The sequence below is a fragment of the Artibeus jamaicensis genome, unplaced genomic scaffold, assembly GCF_021234435.1.
Source record: "Artibeus jamaicensis isolate MK-2021 breed Jamaican fruit bat unplaced genomic scaffold, CSHL_Jam_final contig_402, whole genome shotgun sequence".
NCBI classification, from domain to species: domain Eukaryota; kingdom Metazoa; phylum Chordata; class Mammalia; order Chiroptera; family Phyllostomidae; genus Artibeus; species Artibeus jamaicensis.
Window position 1 is genome coordinate 10,199,026 of NW_026521818.1, and position 13,271 is coordinate 10,212,296.

Sequence of the window (13,271 nt, forward strand, 5' to 3'; positions counted from 1 at the left end):
GTCACTGTGATTACTTATTATGATACTCTAACAGATGACATTTTAAATGTTTTATCTTTTTATTAATGGGAATATAGAGATCCTTCTTCATTCCCTACTTAATATGCATTCCAATACTTTTTCCCTTCATAAAACCTTAATTTATTTAATCAATTATTTTCCATTCAAACTATTTGACTGGAGGGGTGTCAAATCCAAATTTGATTCCAGACATGGTTTCTGACTGGTTTAATCATAGCAATCCCCCTTTCCAGTACCAATGGTTGAATCAGGAACTCTGCCATAAGCTAATCAGCAAATTAGAACTATTCTTAGTTCAGACATAGATACTGGTATAAATTGACCCAGTGGGGTTGAAGGGCAGCACTTCAATTGAACAAATGTGGAAGTCTCTCCTTTCCCACCGGATGCTGCTATGGTTATTGCTGGTCTTTGTCCTCCATTCAGAAATGGACCTGGATGATGATATCAAAGGTAGATCAGAGAGAAAAAGGCAACCTGGGCTTTTTAAGACACCACTAAGTCACTGAATTATCACAGGTAGGGCTATCATACCATTAGCTGAGATTTGGATTTATCTTAAAAGCATATGTATGCCTTTATATACTGTATATACATATGAGGGGGACCCAATAAAAACAGAATTATCTTCTAGAGGGTGGGCCCCTTGTAATACAGACTTCCTGCTGTGGGTATGTTCTAGGAACCCATCTGTATCAGTGTACCAGCTGGCATTGTTGTGAGAGGCTGCATTCAACTTCAGTGAATTTTATTTTGAGGACTCCCAATACATTTGCCCAGTTCATGATTGATGACTTACTTGCCCACCTGCCCACACCAGCTGAGTCAGAAGTCTTTGACCCCCCCCCAAAATTTTATGACCCCTGGCCCCACCCTCTTTATTCACCGGATCTTGCCCCAAATAGCTTTTTTTTGTTTCCCCATATGAAAAAAGTCCTCAAAGGGTAAAACATCAAAAAAAAATCAGAAGACTTAAAGGCATCAAAATCAATATGTTAAAAAACTGTTTTGAGCAGTGGGTAAAAAGTCTTGGGAGGTGTATTGTATCAAATGGAGAGTACTTTGATGGTGAATAAAGTTTAAATATCTAAGCATAAATATATAATATTTTATAAATAAATTCAGGCTTTTGGGGGTCCCTCTTTATATATAGATATTAATGTATAAATGTGTATATCATGTAGAAATATACATATGCAGTTTATATACTTACAACTATAAATATGACAGTTAATTATGCTTACACATTCATTTTTGCATTGGTAGAGCATGTTATTAACCAATATTTTATATTTTTAGAATACTGAAACTATATTTTCATTGTTTGTCCTATGAGACACCACCATCATTCTGATAATAAACAACACATTCTCTGAAATGGAGAATCCCAGTCAGGCATCCTGACAATCTGGTTAGTTTTAGAAGGCAATAATCTGGGTTCAAAGAGACAGAATAAAAATTATAAATTTTGAGATTAAGTCTTAAGTGATTTTCAAGTAGAAGACCAAACCAAAGTAGAAGAACAGACCAAAAATAAAAGGGAAGAAATACTGCATGTTCACTAGTCAGTGAAGTTTTTTAGTGATTTTTCTGGGCTTCCATCTCCTTGTCTGAATTATGTGCTCGTGTGAATTGGCCCTGGTTGCCCCACCTTCCCGTGAACAACACTTCCTGATCATCCCAATGGAGCGTCCAGTCGGGGAGCAGAGATTCCTAAGGAGGAAAACAAAAAAGACTTTCAGTTTTCCCATGGGGTTTGAAGCAGTTATTTCATGTAAATTTATTCAGAAGATCTTCTTTGACAGTTTAGGGCCCAGGTTTTGTAAATGATAATACACCTTGTGTGTGTGTGTGTGCGCGTGTCTGATTTTTTTTATTTTAAACTAAATCCGAACAGGAGATTTTTTATTTTAAACTAAATCAAAAGGCTATGAGCTAACTACTCAGGCCAAAAAGCTCTTCAGTATTTGACAGAAATTTAATGTTTATGGAACTCCTGATGCCCCAAGTCTGAGAGTTCTGATGTTTAATAATGGTTATAGTAAGGCAGATTCACATTCAACCTTGGAGACTGTAGAACGGGAGACCCTGGCATCACTTAGAAAGTCCTGAATGAAGAGCTGTAAAGAAGAGTAGAGCATAGCATCCACAAAACAAGTCAGCTTGCTGCAAGGTGCCTGAGGATGATGCAGCAAAGCACACAGCAGAGGTGGACATGCCTCCAAGCCATGGGATGCATTTTGATTTTTATGACAACTGATGAACTGTAAGGGGTGGTTTTTATTCTTTCATGTAGAAAATACAGAGACTTCAGGAATTTTATCAGGTTCCTCACTCCACTCTGTATTGTACAAGGTACTATTTTTTCATTTAGGCATGCACACGAGTGGGTGGCAGAACCAAAATTTGAAGTAGCATTTGCTTATAAGGCAGACAATTACTTGAAAATGTAACTGAAGGAGAGGACTACTCACCTACTCATGGAAGAATTCAGATTATTTGTTGTTATACTCTGGGAAACCATTACTTTATCAGATTACTAGTTGTTATTTTAAGAATGAAAAAAAGTCCAGTTTAATGTTATATAAGAAAATTAAACAATTACTATAAATTTGCATTCCATAAAATTAATGATAAGCATGGCCATCTTGCCTTCTTCTGAAGTAGCTGTCGTAAACTAAATTTCCTATATGCAACTATAAATTTTAATTTCTTAGCAAGTTCAGTATGAAGATTTACCTCCAGTCACGATTAGAAGTGCTGGGTTGGCCAAAAAGTCCGTAAGGTTTTTTCCATAAAATAAAAGATATCTTTTTCATTTTCACCAATAACTTTATTGATTTCAGATATTTTGAATATGTCAGCAATCTCCAGCATGGTGTAACACTGATTTTTCTCAATTAATGTCTCAATTTGATTGCTGTCAACTTCAACTAATCTATCAGACTGGGGAGCATCATCCAGCAAGAAATCTCCAGTAAGAAACTCTGCAAACCACTTTTTGACGCATTAGATCAGTCACAGCACCTTCTCTAAACACTACATGAATCCTTTTTGTGTTTCAGTTGTGTTTTTACCTTTCCTGAAGCAATAAAGCATAATATGCAAAAAAGTGGCTTATTTTCTTCCATGTTTGATATTAAAATAGCTACACAAAAATTCACCAATTTTGATTTTTTTAAAACTCACTTTGGTTGGGCAGCTGTCAACAATACAGGCAAACAAAGTTGTTTCAGATGAAGTCAAAAACAACTAAGTGCTACTAGAAGCATCTTATAGAATAAAACAAATGAACTTTTTGGCTAACCCAATACCTAGGGCTTCTTGGAGTTATTCAATTAAAGTTTTATTTGGTATTTATTACTGATCTACAAAAAGTTCTGACATCTTTCCCATCATTTGTTTGTTATTAGTGAGAAATGAGTACATTTAAATGTTAAGTCTTATGGTAATATGTGTTTGTAATTTCATTATTTGAGGTGGAAACAACACAAAGTTAAGGTTCATAAATCATTGGAATATCAAGAAAACTATCAAATTCATGTTTTCTTATCTATAGAAAAGGATCAAAGGTTCCTATCCTGTTAGAATCGATTTAAAAGTAATGAGGGAATGGTTTTGAAAGCAATTTTTAAAAGTGCAATGTGTTATACTTTTGTGAGGTTTTATTAATTGAAATATTTGAGGACTCGCATGATATATCAATTTGGATACTCTTCAGCTGCAGGTAATGAAAGCTCCAATGCCAACTGGCTTAAAGATAAGGGGATTTAATCAACTCAACTAACCGGTCCAGAACTAGGGTAGCTACAGGATTAGCTAACTCAGGAGTTCAATGGCATAATCATGGATCTTGCTATTTTCCTTTAATAAATCTCCCTACCTTTTAGCTTGCCCGCTAGCTTACCTCAGGGTCACATATAGCAGCATCCAGCCAGCCGTCTGGTCTAGCTGCTATAACAAAATATCACAAACTGGGTGGCTTATTAACAAGAGTTATTTGTTTCTCCTGGTTCTGAAAGCTGGGAAGTTCAAGAGTAAGGTGTTAGCAGATTGGAAGTCAGCTGAGGGCCCTCTTCTGGACTGCAAACTGCTAAATTTGTATTAGTGTACCCTCACATGGTGAGGGAGGCAAAGGATCACTCTCAGGCTTGTTTTATAAAGACACTAACCTTACTCATTAGGGCTTCACATTCATGAACTGATCACTTCCCAAAGGCTCCATGTTCAAGTGCTGTCACATTGGGTGTTAGGATTCAGCATATGAATTTGTGTGTGTGTTGGTGGTAGTGGGAGTGGGGATACTCTGTCCATAGCACATGCCTAATTCAGTAGTGTCCTTGTGTCTCTTTTTAAGATCTATGAAGCCATTTCCTGAAATCTTAATCTCATCCCTAACAAAATTCTCTTTGTGTGTTTCATTCCTTAAAACAACTGTTGCCAAGAAACATGGAAGCAGTTGAGTTAGACTAATTGGTCCCCCCTTTTCCCTCTAGTTGAAAAATGGAGGTCAGCCATTTCTGAGTCATGTGACCATGCACATCAGTGACTCTTGTGTAGCAAGCAAAAAATAGTTGCCACTGGAAATGTCCTCAGATATGATAAGTTCTGTGTATCCTGGGACACTTTACATTTAAAGCAAACCAAAAGCTAACCTAAACTGGCTTAATCAACAAAGGAATTTTATTGGCTCAATACCTGAAAAGTCTAGATTCCTACTAGTGGCAGGCATAGTTATATAGAAGGCTCAGGGTATTGTCGTGGCTTCAGCCTCATTTCCAAAACCTTCTGGGCTCTGTTCTGTTCTGTAGGTCAACTTCATCTTTGTCTTCAGGCTGGCTTCTTGACTGCTGAAGTTTCAATTTTATATTCTTGTATCATGCCACCTAAAGGAAGAGAGGGCTTTCATTTGGTCACTGTAGAAGGGAGAAACATATAGATCCCAGACATTCTAGCAAATGTCTCATTATATATGGCTCACAGCTTTAATTGGTGATTATACCTGTTCTTAGAGCAATAGCTGTGACTAGACAACGGAAGTGCTGATTGACCTCAGTCATTGTGGACTCACCCCTAAACTTCAGGTGGTGTCTGTCACAGTGAGATTTCAGGAAAGAAAATAGGGTGAGATGTTTTCTCAGTGAAAAAAAGAAGGAGGTGGATAACAAGGAGGCAGCCAGCAAGTATTCAACATGTAGTTAAGTTACAGATAGGGAAATTGAGACGCATAGATATCAGATGGCCTGTGCATTTGTTACACACGGCACCAGAAAGCAGGACTTGAACTTCCAAAGAGAGGCTTCTTCTACCTTACCACAGTTTCTCCTGGTATTCTTCAGTGTTGTCTCTTAGAGTTTCTTTAACACAGGTTTTATTAGCATTTCTATTGTATGCTATGTTTCATATTAGAAAATTATATAAATTTTCCTAGAGCTGAGTTTTGTTGACCGTAAATTGAGTTTTCCATATATAAACATTATTTCAAGCCTGCCTTGTGTAGAATGTGCTTTGTGGCATTCACTCAAATTGTTGTATTTTAGGAAATGTAGTAAATTTTAATCTATAATAGGCTGAGAGAAAGTGATTGCTTAACTCTTCTTACTGTAATAAGCCCTTTCAAGACTCCTGAGTATTACAGATTTGGGGACATATATTTTACTATCTCATATTCATAAATGCCTTTATTAATTAAGCTAAAGCTAATATTTTCAAATTAATCCTTTAATATTGGTTTATAAAATGATTATTATAATTTAAAATCTGACATTTATTCTATGTGGTAGTTATAAGATATATCACTTGACAGCTTGATTTGCAGAGGAAGACATTTAACATGTAAAATGTCACTTAATTTCTTGCTTTAGTCTTAACTATTGATATTTGCTTAGAAAACCATGGGTAAATAGCTAATTAGGATTTGATTCAGATGGACATCTCTGTCATTTAAAATAAAGTTCTCTAGTAGGATTAGGAGAAAATCCAACAGACTGGACGTTGCATGGCTTTTCACTGTAGCAAGGGAAGTATGACTTTATTACAATTTGATGACAGTGAGAGCTACAGTTTGGACTTAGAATATTTGAAACACACTAGAATCCTATGTATCTTTGTTCTCAGAAAGTATTTTGAAACCAGTGAAATACATAATTTATTTAAAAATATTGATTGAGGATCTATTATGTGCCACTTTCTAGGGACTCAATAGTGAGAGAAATAAAGTGAAAACAATCACTGCTCTCTTGGAGCTTACATTCAGGTATGAAGAGAGAAAAAAGCAAGTAAAGAAACAAAATAGTTTTGAGGGGCGATAAATGATGTGAAGAACATAATTAGGGTACTGTGTCAGCACTTGGTGGACCTGTGGAATCACTATTCAATGAGGGTGGACAAGTAGGTATCACTGAGGAGGTTACTTTTAAGCTGGGTCCTGAAAGACCGAGAGGGAGGAACACACTTGGCTTGTTCCAGGGTTGTAAAGAAGGCCAACAAGGCTAGAGAATGAGTGAGAGGGAGCTGGTGGAGTTGAGATGACTGAGGAGACAATCGGGGCCCATGTCAGCTGCAGGCTTTATGCCACATTCAAGTTTGGACTCCATCATGGAAACAAATATGGAGGCACTTGATCATTTCAAGCAGGAAATGATAAGGTCCAATATTAATTTGAGCAGTTTCTGCAGTTATTGATGGAGAATGGAAATAGGGAGATGAAGAGGGTGTTTCAAAGGTATAGTGAGATGACAGTGTAGATGCAAAGAAGTAGAAAAAATTTATATTGTGTGGACAAATTCAACAACCCTTGCTGGGTGGAGTTTCCTCCTGTTAGGGTTATGTGGGCTTGTGGCACTTAGTTGTAGGGCAGAGTGGCTTCCAGGTGCTGGCTGTCAAGAGTTTTCAAGACTCTTAGGTGGGAAACCTCTGGAAAGCTCACCAACATCCAGTCCACTGCTTGAATACCAGCTGAACTTGAATGGCAGCCAAAGTTCTGAACATTGTGCAAGTTTGGTACAATGGATGTTGAAGCAGGAATGGACAGTCACTTCTGAAGGGTCAATCCTCAGAATTGTGCATCTACCTTTAGGGACAGTTGACAGGTCCAGAGGTCGTTTAATCTCTGTTGTGGAAGTGAGCAACTCCTGGGTGGAAGTGACTTTTACCTCTGGGTGCCAATTAGAGTGGGCTAATTTACAGCCCATTTTAGGCTGCATGATGTAGTTTCCAGAAGACATGATATTCTATGAAGATTCTTATTCCTGGCTTTCTGTCTGGTTCAGGTCAAAGCAGCAGCTTCAGCCTAAACCATTGTAAATAGTAATCATCAATGCTGAAACTTGCCAAAATCTAAAGACTGTGGATATGGTAAGGATTCTCAAAATGTCAAAACAATAAAGGAGTTTAGAGAATGTCTAACCTGCCATTTTATAGGTAGCACATATATCCAGTACCCCTTTGGGAGTATAAAGGCATTTCAAAATTAAAATTAACATGCCTAAAACTGGATTTGTAATTACTATTTCTTTCTCTAATAACCTGTTCCTTTTCAGACTTCTCTGTCTTAATAAATGATACCACTATTCACTGAATTGTTTGGCTAAAAACATGGTAGTTTTCTTGCTCTCTTCTCTTTACCGCATGTAGCATGTTCAGTCAATCCATTAGCAAATTCTGAGCATTCTAACTTTTAAGATATATCCCAAACCAGATAGTCTCTCCTCTTTTCTGTGGCTGTCACTCACAGGTCATCCGCTGTTGTGTCTCCTCAAGACTGGTCATCTGTTTTTTACTGTGCTGGTTAGCAGTGACCACAGTAATGCTATGCCACATAACATTCTCAAAACAGTGAACAGCCGAGATTTATTCTTAGGCTTACAGGTTGTCAAGTCAGCTGTTAGAACCTATCATTTCTAGCAGACAATTGATGTCACACCAATCCTTTGTTTCATTTCTGCCTGTGATACTCTAATTTTCTGGATTTTTACACCTCCCTACTACTCAAACCTGTGCTTTGCTTGGTTTGACAACATTTCTGGTCCCTTTCGTTATGGGGATTAGTTCAGGGATAGCCAGTCATGCGGTGTAGTGAATCTTAGCCTGGTGTGTGACTTAGCAGAAGAGGTGCCCTCTCCTTCACCAGACAGTGTGGGGTAATATGGTGTATGTGTTGGAAGATGAGCCCACTTGCTGAATGAGGGGTGAGCCTGGAGCTGCTGGAGACTGCGTGGGAGGTGTGAGTTGAATCTGTGGACTGGAAGGCGGAGGGCAGAGACAAAGGGAAGATTCCTGATGACACACGTCATTTGCTCAAAACTTGCCTGAAACCACCATTGCTTCCGGTGTTTGTTTGCAAGAGCTGTACATTTATGTTATTAAACTGAGTTTGCATGGGGTTTTCTCTCTTTTGAAATGAAAAAAGTTCTGACAGAAGATCTTAGGTCACAGTACCATTTCCACTGGCAGAGATGTCCAGCCTCTTGGCATCTCTGTGCCACGCTGGAAGAAGAGTTGTCTTGGGTCACGCATTAAATACATCGCAACAAGTGATCACAAGAAAGATCTCACAAAGTTTTAAGTAGATTTGCGATTTTGTGTTGGCTGCATTCACAGCCACCCTGGGCTGCATGCGGCCTGCGGAGAGCAGGTGGGACACCCCTGCTGGAGGGAATGCCCTGGCTTCCTGGCAGATGAAGCCGCTTAAGAGCAGAAGGGAAACAAATGTGTATTAAGTGCCTGCTGCTCTGAGGAACTTTCCGTATATCACCTCATTTAATTTCAAGGCAATCCTCAAGGTCGATATTATGCTACCTAGTTTTAAGGAAGTGGAAGTCGTGGTTCAGGGACAGCCAAGGATTTCCTGAGCTTGACTCTCTTACTCAGCTGTGCGAGGTGGCAGGAAGCCTTGTGTGGGAATGGTGCTACGACTGATAATGCCTGACTTTCTACCTGTTGACTAATCATGCTTCATGTTATCCTCATTTTTGTCCCCACATTTCTCACTGATTTCTCACTTTAACACATCTAATTTTAAATTATTTTCTGCCATGGTGTTACTGGTCCTTGTAGCCGTTCTGACAGGAATGCAGACAGACTGCTTAATACTTAATGTACTTAAAGGTATGTGTGTTCTGGGGAAGAGAGGTAAGAGTGTATATTTAACGGATCTAATCAATAAAACATTTGCCCAAACGGGAGCTGATTGATTTCATTTACACCTGCAGCCACGGTCTCTCTGCCACTCTCCCCCTCGGAGCACTGAGTTTGCAGAGCATTGGCAGTGACAAGACTTCTGGGGATCAATGAGAACGGAAACCACCCTTCGTGGTGGGCGGCTGCATCTGGAGACTTAGCGACTTGCAATTAAATGAGTTACGGAAAAACAGTTGAATTTTCACAGCCAACTCAATTTCTTTGCTTAAAGAGTGTTTCTTGCCATGTAGAAGGTTTTCCTGTTAACTGTGGGGTTCTGGAAAGAGGTCTTTGAAGGGCTGATTCTCTAAAAGGAGAAGAAATTGAGCTAGGAACAGACTTTGTTTGGGGTGATATTCACTGCCACAAGCTCACATGTTTTATCGTTCCGGATAGAAAATTCTAGGCTCGACTCTTGACTGACTAGGTGACTGATATCTAGGTGACTTTGACAAATCATTCCTCACCATGACAGCTACATATATATCTACAATGTTGATGGTAAAATCAGTCTGTAGGTTTCTAATGACTTTTTAAAAAATAATCAATTCTGCAGTTCACAAATGATAGCCCCCCGCCTAACACTTACTTTTTCTCTTCTCATATTCTTTTTTCAAATCTAGAATTTATCTCAACAGTGACTGTTTCTTCCAACAAGTTATACAGTTTGATCCACATTTGGTAAATGTAGCCCCTCAAAAATGCTGGCTTTCAATCTGACTGTCCCCAACTCTGTTTGTGCAAGGACTCTGCCCTGGTCCCACCATCCTCGAGGGATGCTTAGGATAGAAATTCCAAACAGTCTCCATGTCGTGTGCCAACTGGGAACTGAGTGGTTGCCCGGAGCCCTGGGTTGAGGGCTGTAAACCAGTGTGCGTCTGGGTTACGTTGGAAAGAGTTCTGTGCACAGCCAGTTCTGATGGCATCACCCTTTTCAAGTGATTGAAACGGGGTATTAGAGGCAACACATTTGTACTGTTGGTCACACAAGGACTCAGATAGGAATGTAACAATACTTATTTCCTAACATAGAAAGTTCTTTGCTTTCCATGCTGCATCTGTCACACTGGTGGAGGAGGCATTCTGAATGCCCTGACGCTGGGAGTAGTTTCTGGGATGTGGATGGACCAATATAAACCTCAAGCTAAGGGGAGCCTGGAAGGGCAGGCCAGGCAGAGGCCTGAGGCAGGGTCTCCCAGAGTGGGCGCACTGAAGGCCAGGCTGTTGTTGCAACATTCGCCTCTGACTTCAAGTTTCATCCAGGTAAAGATACCTGTCTTTGTTTTCAGAGAGTTAAATGCCACTTGGGCTATGCTAAAGCCATTTTTATGTGGACCTTACTATGCAAAATAATCATAAACCCTGGGTAAGCTTACAAAAATTCATTTTAACTGAGATCATAAACTATTGATACTCCTTAATCACAATTATTACTTTTACTAGGAGTATTTTTTAAGATTTTATTTATTTATTTTTAGAGAGAGGGGAAGGGAGAGAGAAACAGGAGAAAAACATCAGTGTGTAGTTGCCACTTGTGCGCCTCCTACTGGGGTCCTGACGCACAACCCAGGCATGTGTCCTGACTGGGAATTGAACCAGTGACCCTTCGGTTTGCAGGCCAATGCTCAATCCACTAAGCCACTCCAGCCAGGGCTGGGGGTATTTTTTGAGTGCCAACTTATCTTGAACACTTGAATCACCAGTTTTCACATCAGCTTTTGTTCAGCCTATAATTAAGACAATAGATTGCTCAGCTTATAATAAGACAGTAGATCACAGTCCTAGAATAGTTAGGCTATGCCAAATTAGGCCCCTCAAATTGGTCTAGCAATTAGTAATTCAATCACACTCATGTCCCACATATTTCACAAAATATTGTTACCTCTTGTCTATACTCATTACTCTTTTCTCTAAATTTTAGTAAAACATACCAAATTGTCCAGTATTGCATCTCATTCACCCTCTGTTTTTATTTCAGTGTTTTGTTTGAAGTTTTTCTATTGAGAGGGTGATGAAGCTTGGGTTTTATGTACTTCCTTATACTCTTGCAACAATTAACACAATGCCAGATGCAGCAAAACATGTGAAATATTAATATAAGTGATATTAGAATTTTTTAATGAAACCATGGCTTCCTATGCTAGTCAAGCGAGAAGAGACTAAGCAATAGATCTGGTAAAGGAGAACTTAGCGTCAGATTCTTTCACTTAGTTACATTTGAAGAAAACTATTTACGCAGTGTGTGAGTTTTATCAAATGATGCCTTGTTTCACAGAAACTTTAAATAAGATGGATGTGGGCTTAGTTTTTCATAGATGGTCAACTCCGCCAGAGGAGGAATTTATAAGCCAGTGAAGAATTTAGTCGAGAGGATGAGCTTATAAACTAAAACCTCCTGGGAGGATTTTATTTTATTTTTTCATGTATTTAAGTAATTTTAACTCAAGATGTAAAGAATAATTTTAAAAATATCTTTTTGGAATCTATAATACAACATCACCTTAGAAAAATCTACTTTAGGTACAAATGAAATCTTCATGTTGGAATTACAAAACTCTCATTTCTCCAAAAAAAGCTCTACTGACAAATTTATGGAAGTGGCTTCTTATTTTAGAAAACATATTTTATGCTACATATATACTGTAGCCTTCTTACAAGTTAAATCTGAGATGTATGTACTGACTTATTCTAGGGAAGTAAAAAAAGCAAAAGTTTATCTTAAAGAGAAACACTTCAGAATGTTCATGTTAACATTGAAGGAATTGCAGACTGCCATCCCATAATCTTTGAAAAGCAGGAATTGTTATTACTGCTCCACACCCAACCTCCCCTTCTAAATTTGAAGTCATATGGAAAAAAAGATAATTTTCTTTATGGTTTGAATTAGGCAAACAATTTTTAATGCATTGCATCTGGCTCTCTCAATAAATATGGACTAAAAATATTTTGAATTCCACTGTAAATTAAACAAAAAAATTCTGTTATTCCAGATGTTTGTCTCCTGACTGAGGATTATTTTCCAGGAAAGAATATTAATTTCTGAAATGTCACTCTTTAGGTTCTTGACATTGTCCTTGGTGGTGTTTTATGTCCCTTAAACATACAGAAGAAAAATATAGTCTTGTAAGCAGAGTATATATAATATGGCTGTAAGGTAAAGACCAGAATTAACTGACCAAGGTATCCAGAGATACACCAGGGATTCATTACTTTGGTTATAAGAACTTTTTCATTCTTTTGGAGTCTTCTGTTAAAACACAAATACTTGTGGACAGTTAGAATTTAAGCACAAGCTAAGGGGAAGAATGGGGGGTTGATTATTTGGCACTTCGTGAAATTTAAACTTCCAAGGAGCATACGCTGTGGGAAGGAGATGTAGGCTATCAAAACGAAGGTGGATACACCCAGGAATAACCAGGTAAGATGAAGGGTTCTTAAATGTGCCTGATTATAAGAACCACCTGAAATAATGGTTTTGTTTCATTTTCTTCTCATCCATCATTCAGAAAGAGCAAAACATTTGGTTTCCACTAGTATTTATTAATCTGTGGAAAAACTTCAGGGCAATTATTAAATCTACCAAGAAAATGGAGACCAACAGGTAATGATAAGGAATGAGTAGACTTTTATTCTCTCTCTCTTTTTTTTAATCTCAGAAGCCAGATCCGTATTAATTTTTTTTTTTTGACAGAAATTCAGGTTCGGGATAGGATCATCACAGATATTATTCTCATTCTTGCACATGTTCATTTAAAATGTTAAGTTACAACTATTTTTCATTCTATTAACTAAGGTGTATTATTACCCAATGTACGTCACAGATGGAACTAAAAATTTCATTGTGAGCCTTGAATAAATGTAATCATGGCTTTTAGGGAATCACTAAATAAATTTTAAATGGAGGCATGTCTGACTAAAAGTATTGCTTTTGATAAAACAAGGTGGCTGTATTACCTTAAGCAAGTAACTATTCCTCCCTAAAACTCATTTTTTTAGTTAGAAAACAAGATATTGCTTAAATCATTAAATAAACAACGATTTTCTTTTCTCTTTTGTGTCTCTAACAAGCA

General features: G+C 38.0%; 1 non-coding gene across 1 annotated transcript; it reads right to left on the reverse strand.

The window, feature by feature from the left end:
• Window positions 1-12,850: 12,850 nt before the first annotated feature.
• LOC119046672 (small nucleolar RNA SNORD50) lies at window positions 12,851-12,925 on the reverse strand. Its single transcript, XR_005082029.2, has one exon. It is a non-coding gene; the product is annotated as a small nucleolar RNA SNORD50 (small nucleolar RNA).
• Between the last annotated feature and the right edge of the window lie 346 nt (window positions 12,926-13,271).